We start from the raw sequence: 14,993 nt of genomic DNA on the forward strand, positions 1-14,993 counted from the left end.
AATTCTTCAGCAGAGATAAATAATTTGAGTAGTAATTCAGATTATTTCTTTTGGCATTGTATCTGCATTGTTTTCTTATCACTATTGTATTGTTCATTATCTCTACTACACTATTGTATAGTACCAGTTTTGAATCATTCAGCTACCATGTGTAATGTACCAGTATGTATTGTATGATATCTATATTGTATCAGCTTTGACTCATTCCACATCCATGCGTAATCACACCATACTGGATCTATGGAATATGTATCTCAAATAAATAAATAAATGTCAATGACACTGTACTTCTGTCAGTGACAGGAAAGGCTTTGGAAGAAACATTAAATGGAACAGATAGTCCCTTGAAACAGATTATAAGATGAACATCAACAACAGTAAAACAATGGTAATGGAGTGTATATGAAGTATTAGGGTGGTGCATAACTTCAGAGAATTTTTTTTTGCATGTTAGTATTCCAGCTGCTATGTGTTTATTTATCAATTACTATTCTTATTTATAGTTCACTGTTGCTATTTGAGTTTACATTTTATCATTTGGAAATATTGAATGGAGATGTGGATGCTGGAAAATTGAGTGCCAAATGGAAAAGATCTGAACATTTTAAAAGCATTCTTCTGTTGGAGTTCAAAGGAGGGGTGACAGCAATAACTCTATTGCTGTCACCCCTCCTTTGAACTCCCAGAAGCATCTGCGCCATGTACAGGGATAATACCACTGGACAGACCATGGCAACAAAATGTTTTTCTCATTTTAAGCAGGCCTGTTCTGACACTAGTAGCTCCTCACTTTCAAGAAGACCTTCATGGCTTGAAGATCACTGAAATGCATTAATCCACAATAATCCATGAAAGTGTACTCAAGAACTGGTAGATGTGATGAATATGATCATTCCACCATTGTGCAACATTTATATGCTGTGGGGAAGATTCAAAAATTGGATGTAAGTTTTATGCATGCTCTAAACCAAAATCACAAAAATCAGCAGGTGGCCATAAGTGCACTCTGCTTGCTTATCATCAATTTGCTCATGAACAATAGCAATCATTTCTCTCCTGTATCACTACTAGTGATGAGGAATGGTGCCTTTATCCTAACATAAGGAAAAGAAAGAAATGGTTGAGCCCAAAATAAAGCAGATACTCCAAAAACAAAGACCTGTGAACATCCATGTTATGCATCTGGTGGAGCAGCGACAGTGTCGTGTACTACGAGTTACTGCCCTGAGGTGTAACCATCTCTGATGACATTTGTTGTCAACAACTGAGACACCTTGCTGGTGCAATCCAAGAACTACTATCATGAAGACTGCCTGCATTCTGCTACACTGGCAAAAAACACTGTACAGGAGTTGGTCAGACAGTGTGAAGTGATGGTGCTACTACACGATGTTCTGCCATACTGACAAAAAAACACTGTACAGGAGTTGGGCTGGGAAGTCATTCTGCAGTCACCTTACTCACCTTGCATCCTCAGAATGTCACCTTTTCCACTCTCTTCCAAACAACGTTCAAGGTACTTCCTTTCCAGATGAAAATGTGCTCCAAACAAGACTTGGTGAGTTCTTTGCCTCACAACCACATGATTTTCACAGTCACAAAATCGTAAAGTTACCCCAGCATTGGCAGACTGTCATAAATAGTGAAGGATAATATAAGACTCATGACTAAAGTTGCTGTTATGTACGCCGGCCGCTGGTGGCCGAGTGGTTCTGACGCTACAGTCTGGAACCGCGCGACCGCTACGGTCGCAGGTTCGAATCCTGCCTCGGGCATGGATGTGTGTGTTGTCCTTAGGTTAGTTAGGTTTAAGTAGTTCTAAGTTCTAGGGGACTTATGACCTCAGCAGTTAAGTCCCATAGTGATCAGAGCCATTTGAACCATTTTTCTGTTATGTGCATCTGTTGTGTTTATTAAACTTATGGAAAAATGCTATGAAATTATGCATCAACATAATAATTCAGGTAATGCAAAGGGAATTAGACTGGGAAATGAGAAACTAATAGTAGTGAATGACGTTTGCTATTTGGGCAGTAAAGTAACTGGTGGCAGCTGAAGAATAGACGATATAACATACAGACTGGCAACAGCAATAGAAGCATAGCTGAAAAAGAGGAATTTGTTAACAAATAATATGAACTTAAGGATTTTGAAGTCTTTTCTGAAAGTATCTGTCTGGAGTGTAGCCTTGCATGGAGGTGAAGCATGGATCATCCATTAAGCAGTTAAGACAAGAAGAGAACAGAAGTGTTTGAAATAAGGTGCTATGAAAGAATGTTGGAGTGAGATAGGTAGATCGAATAACTTTTGAGGTGGTACCAAATCAAATCAGGGAAAAAAGGATTCTATGGCACAAGCTGATTTAAAGAGAAAACTGGCTGATAAGGCATATCCAGAAGTATCCAGGAATCCTCAATTTCTTAGTGGAAGGATGTGTGGACAGGCAAAAATTCTGGAGAGAGACTAAGGCTTGAATACAGTAAACAGATTTTAACGGATGTAAGTTATGGTATTTATGTAGATACAAAGCAGCTTGCACAGCTAGAGTAGCATGGAAAACAATGATGGTGTGGTGTACTACAAATTGCTCCCCTCAAGTGTATCTATCATTGCTGACATTTGTTGTCAACAACTGAGACATCTCGCAGATGCAGTCTAAGAATAATGACCATGAAGGATATATGAACTGATGGTGCTACTCCACGATAACCAGCGTTCAGAACAACAACAAAAAGAACACAGAAAATGACGAAGTACTATAAAAAAAGGAGACAAAGGTTAAATTCTGCATCAGTCTATGACAGAAAATATGATAATACACACAACAAAGTTTATGTTATTCACAGATAGGTGGTACACTAGTATTTCCTCCATGAGGTTCACCAGTGACTATAGTGACAGGAGGGGCTTCAAACCAATGGCTTAAGAAAATAAATTTGCCAAAGAGTGAGAATTGCAGATTCTGTACAGTTGAATAAATGCTAGGTAAGAGAGAGAATAAGAAATAAATATAAGCATAGGCTTCGGTGGCCATTGTCATGCTCAATAAAATTTTTCTGGGTTTGTGACCACATTGTCAATATATATAAAACTACCAATGTTTCGATCCCTGTAGCAAGCAACGTTCATCAGTCTGTTTTGTTTTCTGCTGAACGAGAAAACTATGTTTCTTATATATACCTGCAAGACCTGGCTGTTGTCTAATTCTGATAGGCTGTTAAGGATGAAGGGGAGGGATGTTAGAAGTCTTTATTGGCGTTTTCATTATTTCTTTTCATTGTTGGAAACCCAACATTTTGATTGGTGTTTGCATCACTGCATGTGATTGGTGGAAATTAGCGAATGGAAAACTAGGGGGCAGCTGTGATGTGGCATTGTTTCCCTGCTGTTTAGGATCAAAATGGTTCAAATGGTTCTGAGCACTATGCGACTTAACTTCTGAGGTCATCAGTCGCCTAGAACTTAGAACTAATTAAACCTAACTAACCTAAGGACAACACACACATCCATGCCCGAGGCAGGATTTGAACCTGTGACCGTAGCAGTCGCTCGGTTCCATACTGTAGTGAGTAGAACCACACGGCCACTCTGGCCGGCCGCTGTTTAGGATCATCTGAGGTGTGCCAGTACTCTATGTGGTTGCTGCAGTCTAACGCATGCCTGTATGTGTTTCTTCACATGAGCTATCATCCCGTAGCACTGTTATTATTGGCAGCGAAGATGTTGGAAGTCAGTACCTCTCCTTTCTGTTCATGTTGGATGGTCACTTAGCTATTTCTATTGCCTCTCTAATCTTCCTTCTGAAAGTTGGTTCAAATGGCTCTAAGCACTATGGGACTTATCATCTGAGGTCATCAGTCCCTTCTGAAAGTAAGAGGCTGTTTCGCCAGTATACAAGCTTCACTAAAATCAATCTGTTCACTGCACTCATCCTGGTGATCTGTCACTGCTGACATGGTGTGCTGTCTTAGTCGGATATATCTTTCATGTTCAGATATCCTGTCTTGCCTGCATACACTAATCCACATTCACATCTGATTTTGTAGAATCCAGCACCATGTAATTTGCCAACTGTATCTTTTGTTGTGCGAAAACATCTTCTATCCTGTTGTTGCTTCAAAAAAATCAGCTTGATGTCTGCTCGACAGAGAATTTTGCCCACCTGTTCAGTAACTCCTTGATCATATGATAATAGAGTAAGGTTTTGTGCTTCCTTTGGCTATATTCTATTGCCTTCGTTTTTTCTATTACTTTCATTCCATAACCATTAACACAAAAAATAGACTTGAGGGTTTGTAGTTCACCCTTTAGATGTTCCTCACTACTGATCCTGTGAGCCCTCTTGGTTAAAGTGTGCTGCTGGTTGAGGTGTTGGAGGAAACTTTCCCTCCATGCGACCAGATAATAAAAGTATCGTAAATATATTGGAGCCAACATTCTGGGCATAATGGTGCGGACTGGAGTGCTTGTTCTTCAAATGCTTCCATAAAGATGTTTGCTGCAATAGGTGAGAGAGGGGAGCCCATAGTTACACCTTCTGTCTGTTCATAAGACTCCCCTTTCCACCTGAAATAGGTGGTCATTAAACAATGGCGCATTAGGTCACAGATATGAGGCGCCATGCATTCCTCTAAGATGTTCATGGTGTCTTGTAGTGGAAAATTTGTGAATAAAGACTTCATGCTAAAGGTAACCATCAGGTCTGTGGCTGAGATACACTTTTCTTCTAAAGGTTCCACAAAATTGATGGAGTTCTTAACATACAAATTTGTGTGGTCCACCAAATGTCAGAGCTTTGGAGCCAGTTCCTTCACTAGGCTGTACGCTGGTGAATTAATGGTACTCACAATCGGTTGTAAAGGAAAAGCCTTTTAATGGACCTTCGGTACACCATATATTCTTGGTGCCAGTGGAACTGGTGGGATGAGTTTTCCGACCATGTCGAAGAAATTCATTCTAGTTTGCTTTAGCAGTGCTTGCAGTGATTTGATTATCTTGGCCATTGGATATCCCTTAAGTTTCTTAAAAATGGGTTCACTCAGAAGATCCTCCATTCGTTTGTTATAATTGTCCATGTTCAACACAACGGTCGCATTTCCCTTGTCTGCTTGTGCTATTACTAAATGAGAGCCCGCATCTTGTGGTCGTGCGGTAGCGTTCTCGCTTCCCACGCCCGGGTTCCCGGGTTCGATTCCCGGCAGGGTCAGGGATTTTCTCTGCCTCGTGATGACTGGGTGTTGTGTGATGTCCTTAGGTTAGTTAGGTTTAAGTAGTTCTAAGTTCTAGGGGACTGATGACCATAGATGTTAAGTCCCATAGTGCTCAGAGCCATTTGAACCATTTTTTGAACTAAACGAGAGCTGTTCTTCAGTTCCATAAACAAGGTGAAGAATATCTGTTACAAGCCAGCAGAGCTTTGTTACAGGAAAGGATCTGCCATGTTTGAGTAAGTATTGACACAAACAACTGGAAAGTTTGTCAACTGCACCTTTTCTTTGCTGGAAATCTGGACATGGATGACTGGGAGTAGGTTGACATGTTAATCTTTCAACAAGCTACAAGGTCAGGCGATAGTACCGCCATCAATCAGATGAGGAAGTTCGGCAAATGGGAGCAGAAAACCACTGAGAAAGGACTGATGCTGGACACTCAATAGATGATGGTTAGCCTTTCCAGCCACATCTTAAGCAATTCAGCCACATAAATTCTGGCTAAAGGGATGACTTTTTGCAGTCACACCAAAACGAGTCCCAAAAGAAGACAGTATTGAATCTGTTGAAGCTTTGATTTATCATCTATCACGAGCTGAGGCAGACAGGATTAGACAAGAAAATGTATAGGTCCTGACTCAAGCAAGGCCTCTGAAATGAAATATCACCAAGGAGGAACGTCATGCTATTGCAGAACTGAAGAATAGCTCTCATTTAGTAATAACATGAGCAGACAAGGGAAATGCAATCGTTGTGTTAGACATGGAGGATTATAACAAAAGAATGGAGGAACTTCTGAATGAACTCATTTACTTAAGAGAGATCTGATGGGTAAGATAATCAATTGACGCAAGCGTTGCTTAAGCAAACTAGAATGGATTTCAACAGAGCCAGAAGACTCATCCCACGTGTTCCACAGGCACCAAGAATATATGGTGTACCGAAGGTCCATAAAGAGGCCTTTCCTTTGTGAGTAACATTAATTCATTGATGTACAGTATAGCAAAGGAACTGGCTCCAAAGCTCCTACATTTGGTGAATCAAACAAATTCATACATTAAGTACTCCACTCATTTTGTGGAACCTTCAGAAGTAAAGTGTATCTCGGCCACAGACCTGATGGTTAGCTTTGGTGTGAAGTCTTTATTCATGAATGTACCAGTACAAGACACCATGAACATCTTAGAGGAATGCATGGCACCTGGTATCTGTTATCTAGTGCACCACTGTTTAAGGACCACTTATTTCAGGTGGAAAGGGGAATTTTATGAACAGACAGATGGCGTAGCTATGGGCTCCCCTCTCTCGCCTATTGCAGCAGACATCTTTATGGAAGCATTTGAGGAAACAGTGCTCCAGTCCACACCATTATGACCAGAATGTTGGCTTCGATATGCTGATGATACTTTCGTTATCTGGTCACACGGAGAGGACGAGTTACAAAGTTTCCATTGATACCTCAACCAGCCGCACAGCAGAATCCAATTCTCTACGGAGAAGGAAAAGAATGGGATGCTACCTTTCCTTGATGTGGAAGTTTACAGAAAACCTGATGGTAAACTGGGCCATAGATTATGTAGAAAGCCAACCAGTACTGACAGGTACTTGCATGCCTCCTCCCATCATCACCCTATGCAGAAGAAATCTGCCCTGCACACTTTAACCAAGAGGGCTCACAGGATCACTGATAAGGAACATCTAAAGGGTGAACTACAAAACCTCAAGTCCATTTTTGTGCCACGGTTATGGAATGAATGTAATAGATAAAACTATGGCAACAAGAATGAAGGCAATAGGGGATAGCATAAGAAAGTACAAAACATCGCTCTATTACCATATGTTCAAGGTGTCACTGAACAGGTGGGCAAAATTCTCCACTGAGCAGGCATCAAGCTGGTTTTGTGAAGCAGCAACAGAATAAAAGATGGTCTTCGCACAACAAAAAATAAAGAGAAACTAAATGCTGCTAGAGTCTAAAAAATCGGGTTCAAATGTGGATTAGTGCATGTAGACGAGACAGGGCTACTATTCAGCACACGGATATCTGAACACGAAATATATATCCGACTAAGACAGCACACCAAGTCAGCAGTGGCAGATCACCAGGATGAGTGCAACAAACAGATTGATTTTGGTGAAGCATGCATACTGGTGAAACAGCCTCTTACTTTCAGAAGGAAGATTAGAGAGGCAATAGAAATATCCAAGCGACTGGCCAACGTGAACAGAGAGGATAGGTACCAACTTCCAACATCTTGGCTGCCTGCAATAACAGCACTAGAGGACGATAGCTGAAGTGAAGCAACACATACAGGCATGCGTGAGACAGTAGCAGCCGTAGGTACATAGATTACTGACGCACCTTGGCTTGTGCTTGAAAGCAGGAAAACAACGCCACATCACAGCTGCTGCGTAGTTTTCCATTTGCCAATTTCGACCTATCACAAGCAGTAATGCAAACACCAATCAAAACCTTGGGTTCCAACGAATGAAAAGAAATAATAAAAACACCAACAAAGGCTTCTAATATCCCTCCCCTTCATCCTTAACAGTCTATCAGAATTAGACAACAGCCATGTCTGCACGTATATAAGATACAAAGTTTTCTCATTCAGCAGTAAACAAAACACACTGAAGAAGGTTGCTTGCAGAAGAACCGAAACGCCCGTAGTTTATATGTATTGACAATATGGTCACAAACCCAGAAAAATTTTATTGAATGTGATAAAAAATAAGTTAATGCCAAAGTCGTACTAGAAGAACAGACAAATTAGGAAAACATCTACTACATTTTCCACAGTTATATAAATGGTACAGGAAGCAGATTCTAAATCTACACTTATAGTTTGTAAACCACTGTAAAGTTTATGGCAGAGAGTGAGTCCTACTGTATCAGTTATTAGTGATTTTTGTTGTTCCACGCATCTATGGAGCACACATAGCAAGACTGTTCAAAGTCTATATGAATGCTGTCATTAGTGTAATATTGTGTTCAATATCCTCGTGGGAGTGATTCAAATGGAGATGTAATATATTCCTATGTGAAAAACTCTTAAAGTTGGTTCTAAAACCATTATAAGTTGGTTTTCACAAGATAGTCTGCATCTATCCTCAAATTTCTGACAGTTCAGTTATTTCAGCAAATTCAAGACACTCTCCCATGGGTCAAAGAAACCTGTGATCATTCATGCTGCCTTCTTTGTACCCATTCAAGATACCTGTTAACTCTATTTGGTACAGATGCCACACACTTATTATTTTGTTTTAGAATGGGTCACATTAATATTTTGTGCGCAGTATCCTTCGTACAGTCATGGATTTCCTTAGTATTCTACCAATGAACAGCCATCTGCCACGTCCTTTACTTTTGACTGAGCCTGTATGATTTTTCCATTTCATATCCCTATCAACTGACCCCCTCCCCCCCATGAACCATGGACCTTGCCGTTGGTGGGGAGTCTTGTGAACCTCAGTGATACAGATAGATGTACCATAGGCGCAACTACAGTTGAAAGGTATTTGTTGAAAGGCCAGACAAACTTGTGGTTCCTGAGGAGGGGGCAGCAGCCCTTTCAGTAGTTGTAGGGGCAACAGCTTGGATGACTGACTAAACTGGCCTTGTAACATTAACCAAAATGGCCTGGCTGTGCTATTACTATGAATGGCTGAAAGCAAGGGGAAACTACAGCCATAATTTTTCCCAAGGGCATGCAGCTTTAGTGTATGGTTACACAACATTCCATTAGCATTACTGATAGCCTTGGGAGAGCCAGCCATGACAAAACTCTACCATTGGGTGAGCAAAGTGTATGTGACAGCCAAAGTAGCCTCAGATTTCAAGAAGGATATAATAATTCCAATAACAAAGAAAGCAGGTGTTGACAGGTGTGGAAATTACCAAACTATCAATTTAATAAGTCATGGCTGCAAAATACTAACATGAATTCTTTACAGACAAATGGAAAAACTGTTACAAGACAACCTCAGGGAAGATGAGTGTGGATTCTGTAGAAATGTGGCACATGCAAGGCAATACTGACCCTATGACTTATCTTAGAAGAAAGATTAAGGAAAGGCAAACCAATGTTTCTAGCATTTGTAGACTTAGAGAAAGCTTTTGACAATGTTGACTGGGATACTCTCTTTCAAATTCTGAGGGTGCCAGGGATAAAATACAGGGAGTGAAAAGCTATTTACAATTTGTACAGAAATTAGATGGCAGTTATAAGAGTCGAGAGGAATCAAAGGATAGCAATGGTTGGGAAGGGAGTGAGACAGGATTGTAGACTATCCCCAATGTTATTCAATCTGTATATTGAGCAAGCAGTAAAGGAAACAAAAGAAAAATTTTGAGTGAGAAGTAAAATCTAGGGAAAGGAATAAAAGCTTTGAGGTTTGCCGATGACGTTGTAATTCTGTCAAAGACAAAAAGGGGCCTGGAGGAGCAGTTGAATGGAATGGACAGTGTCTTGAAGGGAGGATGTAAGATGAACATCAACAAAAACAAAACGAGCATAATGGAATGTAGTAACATTAAATCAGGTAATGCTGAGGGAATTAGATTAGCAAATGAGAAACTTCAGGTAGTAGATGAGATTTGCTGTTTGGAGAGCAAAATAACAGATGATGGTCTAAGTAGAGAGAATATAAAATGTAGACTGGCAATGGCAAGGAAAGCATTTCTGAAGGAGAGAAACTTCTTAACATTGAGCATAGACTTTAGTGTCAGGAAGTCTTTTCTGAAAGTACTTGTTCGGAGTGTAGCCATGTATGGAGTGAAACATGGACAATAAATAGTTTAGACAAAAAGAGAATGGAAGCTTTTGAAATGTGGTGCTACAGAAGAATGCTGAAGATTAGATGGGTAGATCATGTAACTAATGAGGTGGTACTGAATAGGATTGGCACAACTTGACTTGAAGAAGGGATCAGCTAGTAGGACATGTTTTGAGGCATCAATGGATCACCTGTTTAGCATTGGAGGAAGCGTGGAGGGTAAAAACTGTAGAGAGAGATCAAGGGATGAATACACTAAGCAGATTCAGAAGGATGTAGGTAACAGTAGTTACTCGCAGACGAAGAAGCTTGCACAGGATAGAGCAGCATGAAGAGCTGCATCAAACCAGTCTCTGGACTGAAGTCTACAACAAAAACAACGACAACCCTATAAACTCTTTCAAAAAGGTACCTGTTGGCACAGTTAAAAGTAGTCCACCTTCTCTTTGAATGCAAATGCAATATGTCAACTTCTGAAATAAAGTAAACAGCTACAACAATGGACAGCTTCATGCAATAATCACCTGTTAGCATTTTTTCTGTCAGCATTTCAGTTTATTTCATCACTGAAGTTAGATGGTTCTCTTTGCAGTCTGCAAAATGAGTTTCCTGATGAAGAAAGAATTGAAATTGTGGAAGTATATATGAAAGCAGGTTCGATTATGAAAACTAGTGAAATTTTTGGGGTCAAGTATCTAGACAGAAGACAATCAGCAAAGACAGAAATACAGAGTCTGTACGAAAATTGGTGCACCTACAGATCTCTTTCAAATGTAAAATGACAAAGAATTCCTTCGCTTCACAGACCAGAAGTTACTGCAGATATTCCCTGAAGTATTATTCAGAGCCCAAAGAAGTCAACATGTAAATTGGCCCAAGAAGTGTATGTAAGTAGGAGTTGTCAGCGGATATTGAAAAGTCTTAATTTGAAGCCATATCATGTGATTGTTGTGCAACAATTATGGGAGGATGATAGAAACATGTAGATTATTGCACATGGTTTGTTAGAAAATTTCTATTATGTCATGAGTAATGAAGCATGGTTTCATCTGCTTCATTCTGGGGTTGTGAATTCACAGAACACGAGGTATGGGACAATGGAGAACCCAATCTGTGTGTGTCATTCCATGATGAAAAAGCCCACATTTGGTGCAGTGTAACAGCAATGCTCATCATTGGACTGACATTTTTGACACTACCCTCAAGACGGTTGCATTTTAGATACATTTTGTGCTCACATGACTGAATATGAAAGAGAATACTGTTTCTTGAAGCAAGATGGGGACAACATGCCACATATCTAAAGTATTCCTGGAGCAAGTCCATGATATTTTCACTGTATCTAACATGATTTTTTCTTGTGAGGACACTTGAACAGGAAGGTCTATAAAACAAACCCACACATAATACAGGACCTGAAAGACAACATCAGCCATGAAGTTTCCCCAATTGATAGCTGAACTATATGCCAGATGTATCTGAATATGCTTAGAAATTAATGATGATGTAAATAAAATAGAAAGAAACTTCCACATGGGAAAAATATATTAAAAACAAAGATTCCAAGACTTACCAAGCGGGAAAGCGCCGGCAGACAGGCACATGAACAAAACACACAAACACACACACAGAATTATGAGCTTTCGCAACTGGCAGTTGCTTCGTCAGGAAAGAGGGAAGGAGAGGGAAAAATGAAAGGATGTGGGTTTTAAGGGAGAGGGTAAGGAGTCATTCCAATCCAGGGAGCGGAAAGACTTCCCTTAGGGGAAAAAAAGGGACAGGTGTACACTCGCACACACACACCCACACACATATCCATCCGCACATACACAGCACCTGCTGTGCCTGTCTGCCGGCGCTTTCCCGCTTGGTAAGTCTTGGAATCTTTGTTTTTAATGAATATGCTTAGACATACACAGCTGTATACTGATGTTGCAAAGACTCACTTTCAATATCTTCTATAAATTTATTTTTCACTGTATTTTTAATTGTAAATAAATGGTAAGTCCATTTCAGGTCCTCATTTCTGTAATTTCATTGCATCCCTTTATACTTACATGGGTTAATTTCTGCACTACCCTGTATTTGTATTAGTTGACCATTTCCAGTTGTGACTCATTGATATTATAGTCATAGGACACTAAGTGCACAATTTTATATTCCTGAAAATTTAAAGCAAGTTTCTAACCTTTTGCACCGCTTTCAGATCTTATCTAGATTGGACTAAATATTTGTACTGTGTCTTTCAGTAGTGCCTGGCTATAGATAACTGCACCATCAGTGAAAAGTCTGAGGTAACTATTAATATTGTTTGCTAGGCCATTAATATACATCAGGTACAGAAATAGTCCCCACACACTTCCCTGGTGCACATCAGAAGTTACTTCTACATTTGATGATGATTTTCCATCCAAGACAACTTGCTGTGTCCTTTCTATCAAATAATTCTCACTCCAGTCACAAATTTTGCTTGATACCCCATGTGATTCAATATGTACACTGAACAAGCAGTAAAGGAAACCAAATAAAATTTTGAAGATGGAATTAAAGTTGAGGGAGAAGAAATAAAAAACACTAAGGTTTGTTAATGACATTTTAATTATGTCAGAGACAGCAAAGGACTTGGAAGAGCAGTTGAATGGAGTGAACAGAGTCTTGGAAGGAGGATATAAGATGAACATCAACAAAAGCATAACAAAGACAATGGAATGTAGTCGAATTAAAGTGGGTGATGCTGAGAGAATTAGATAACAAAATGAGTATGTGAAAGTAATATATGATTTTTGCTATTTGAACAGGAAAATAAATGATGATGGCTGAAGTAAAGAAGATATAAAATGTAGACTGGCAATGGCAAGAAAAGAATTTCTGAAGAAGACAAATTTGTTAACACTGAATACAGATTTAAGTGTTAGAAAATTTGTTCTGAAGGTATTTATCTGAGCTATAGCCATCTGTGGAAGTGAAACATGGATGATAAACAGTTTAGACAGAAAGAGAGTAGAAGTTTTCAACATGTGGTGTTACAAAATAATGTTGAAGATAGATCACATAAACTATGAAGTCTGTTCAAAAAATTCTGGAACTTTATCCACAAAATATTTTTACGCTTACCTTTTGCTTCTTGTGCATGGTCTCCTTCAAAATACTCCCTTCCACAATTGACAGACAGTTCCCAATGCCATTTACACTTCTGGAAGGAGACTTTGCACGACTCTTGCTCGATCGTGTGAAGCACCATCTGTGAATTTGCTTCTGTCTTGTCTACTGTTGCAAATCTTCATCCTTTGAATGGGGTTTTCAACTATTGGAATAAAAAAAACTGCAGTGGCAAGGTCTGAAAATTACAGAGGATGAGGCAGCACAGTGATTTTGTTTTTTGTGGGATAGTCATGCACCAATAGGGATGAATATGTCTCACCCCATTTCAGGGTGTTTCCTTCTCACATTTTCTCGCAGGTGTTACAATACATTCTGATAGTACCATCAATTAACACTTTATTCCTGTGACATGAATTCATGATGAACTAATCCTTCAGGGTCAAAGAAGACTATCAGCATGGCTCTGACATTTGACCTGACCTGTCGTGCTTCTTTTGGTCTTGAAGAAGTTTTCCCAACACATTGTGAAGTTTGAAACTTGGTCTCAACATCACAACCATAGACCCACATCTCATCACCAGTTACAATTTTTATAATGAACGTCACGAGCGTTTCATACTTATTTGCACAATGTAAAAGCTCTTCACACATTGCAAGGTGAAGGTCTGTGTGGTCTTGACCCATAAGCCATGGGACGAAGTTGGTTGGAGCATGATGCTTTCCAAAATGCTGTGCCAGTATTTCATGACATGATCCAACTGAAATGTTACATTCTTCCACAAACTCTCAGACAGTCAGTCTTCAATTGGAATGCACAGTTTTGTTGATGTTTCTGACATGATCATCAAGGTATATGCCAAAGGGTGTCCTGAATGAGGGTCATCTTTAACTTCCGTCTGGCCATTTTTAAACTGTGTGAACAATTTGTAACACAAAAGACAGCATAAGCACACATCACCATAGGCTTCCTGCATCATTTGGTAATGTAAAAGCTCTTCACACATTGCAAGGTGAAGGTCTGTGTGGTCTTGACCCATAAGCCATGGGATGAAGTTGGTTGGAGCATGATGCTTTCCAAAATGCTGTGGCAGGATTTCATGAAACGATCCAACTGAAATGTTACATTCTTCCACAAACTCTCAGACAGTCAGTCTTCAATTGGAATGCACAGTTTTGTTGATGTTTCTGACATGATCATCAAGGTATATGCCAAAGGGTGTCCTGAATGAGGGTCATCTGTAACTTCCGTCTGGCCATTTTTAAACTGTGTGAACAATTTGTAACACAAAAGACAGCATAAGCACACATCACCATAGGCTTCCTGCATCATTTGGTAATGTAAAAGCTCTTCACACATTGCAAGGTGAAGGTCTGTGTGGTCTTGACCCATAAGCCATGGGATGAAGTTGGTTGGAGCATGATGCTTTCCAAAATGCTGTGGCAGGATTTCATGAAACGATCCAACTGAAATGTTACATTCTTCCACAAACTCTCAGACAGTCAGTCTTCAATTGGAATGCGCAGTTTTGTTGATGTTTCTGACATGATCATCAAGGTAGATGCCAAAGGGTGTCCTGAATGAGGGTCATCTTTAACTTCCATCTGGCCATTTTTAAACTGTGTGAACAATTTGTAACACAAAAGACAGCATAAGCACACATCACCATAGGCTTCCTGCATCATTTGGTAATGTAAAAGCTCTTCACACATTGCAAGGTGAAGGTCTGTGTGGTCTTGACCCATAAGCCATGGGATGAAGTTGGTTGGAGCATGATGCTTTCCAAAATGCTGTGGCAGGATTTCATGAAACGATCCAACTGAAATGTTACATTCTTCCACAAACTCTCAGACAGTCAGTCTTCAATTGGAATGCGCAGTTTTGTTGATGTTTCTGACATGATCATC

The 14,993-nt window shown here is 39.8% G+C and overlaps 1 protein-coding gene across 1 annotated transcript in view; it reads right to left on the bottom strand.

The window, feature by feature from the left end:
• LOC126295032 (plasma membrane calcium-transporting ATPase 2-like) overlaps positions 1–14,993 on the bottom strand; it is a 606,942-nt gene that overhangs the window by 167,010 nt on the left and 424,939 nt on the right. The gene's annotated exons all lie outside the window — the stretch shown is intronic.

The sequence above is a fragment of the Schistocerca gregaria genome, chromosome 11 (genome assembly GCF_023897955.1).
Source record: "Schistocerca gregaria isolate iqSchGreg1 chromosome 11, iqSchGreg1.2, whole genome shotgun sequence".
NCBI classification, from domain to species: domain Eukaryota; kingdom Metazoa; phylum Arthropoda; class Insecta; order Orthoptera; family Acrididae; genus Schistocerca; species Schistocerca gregaria.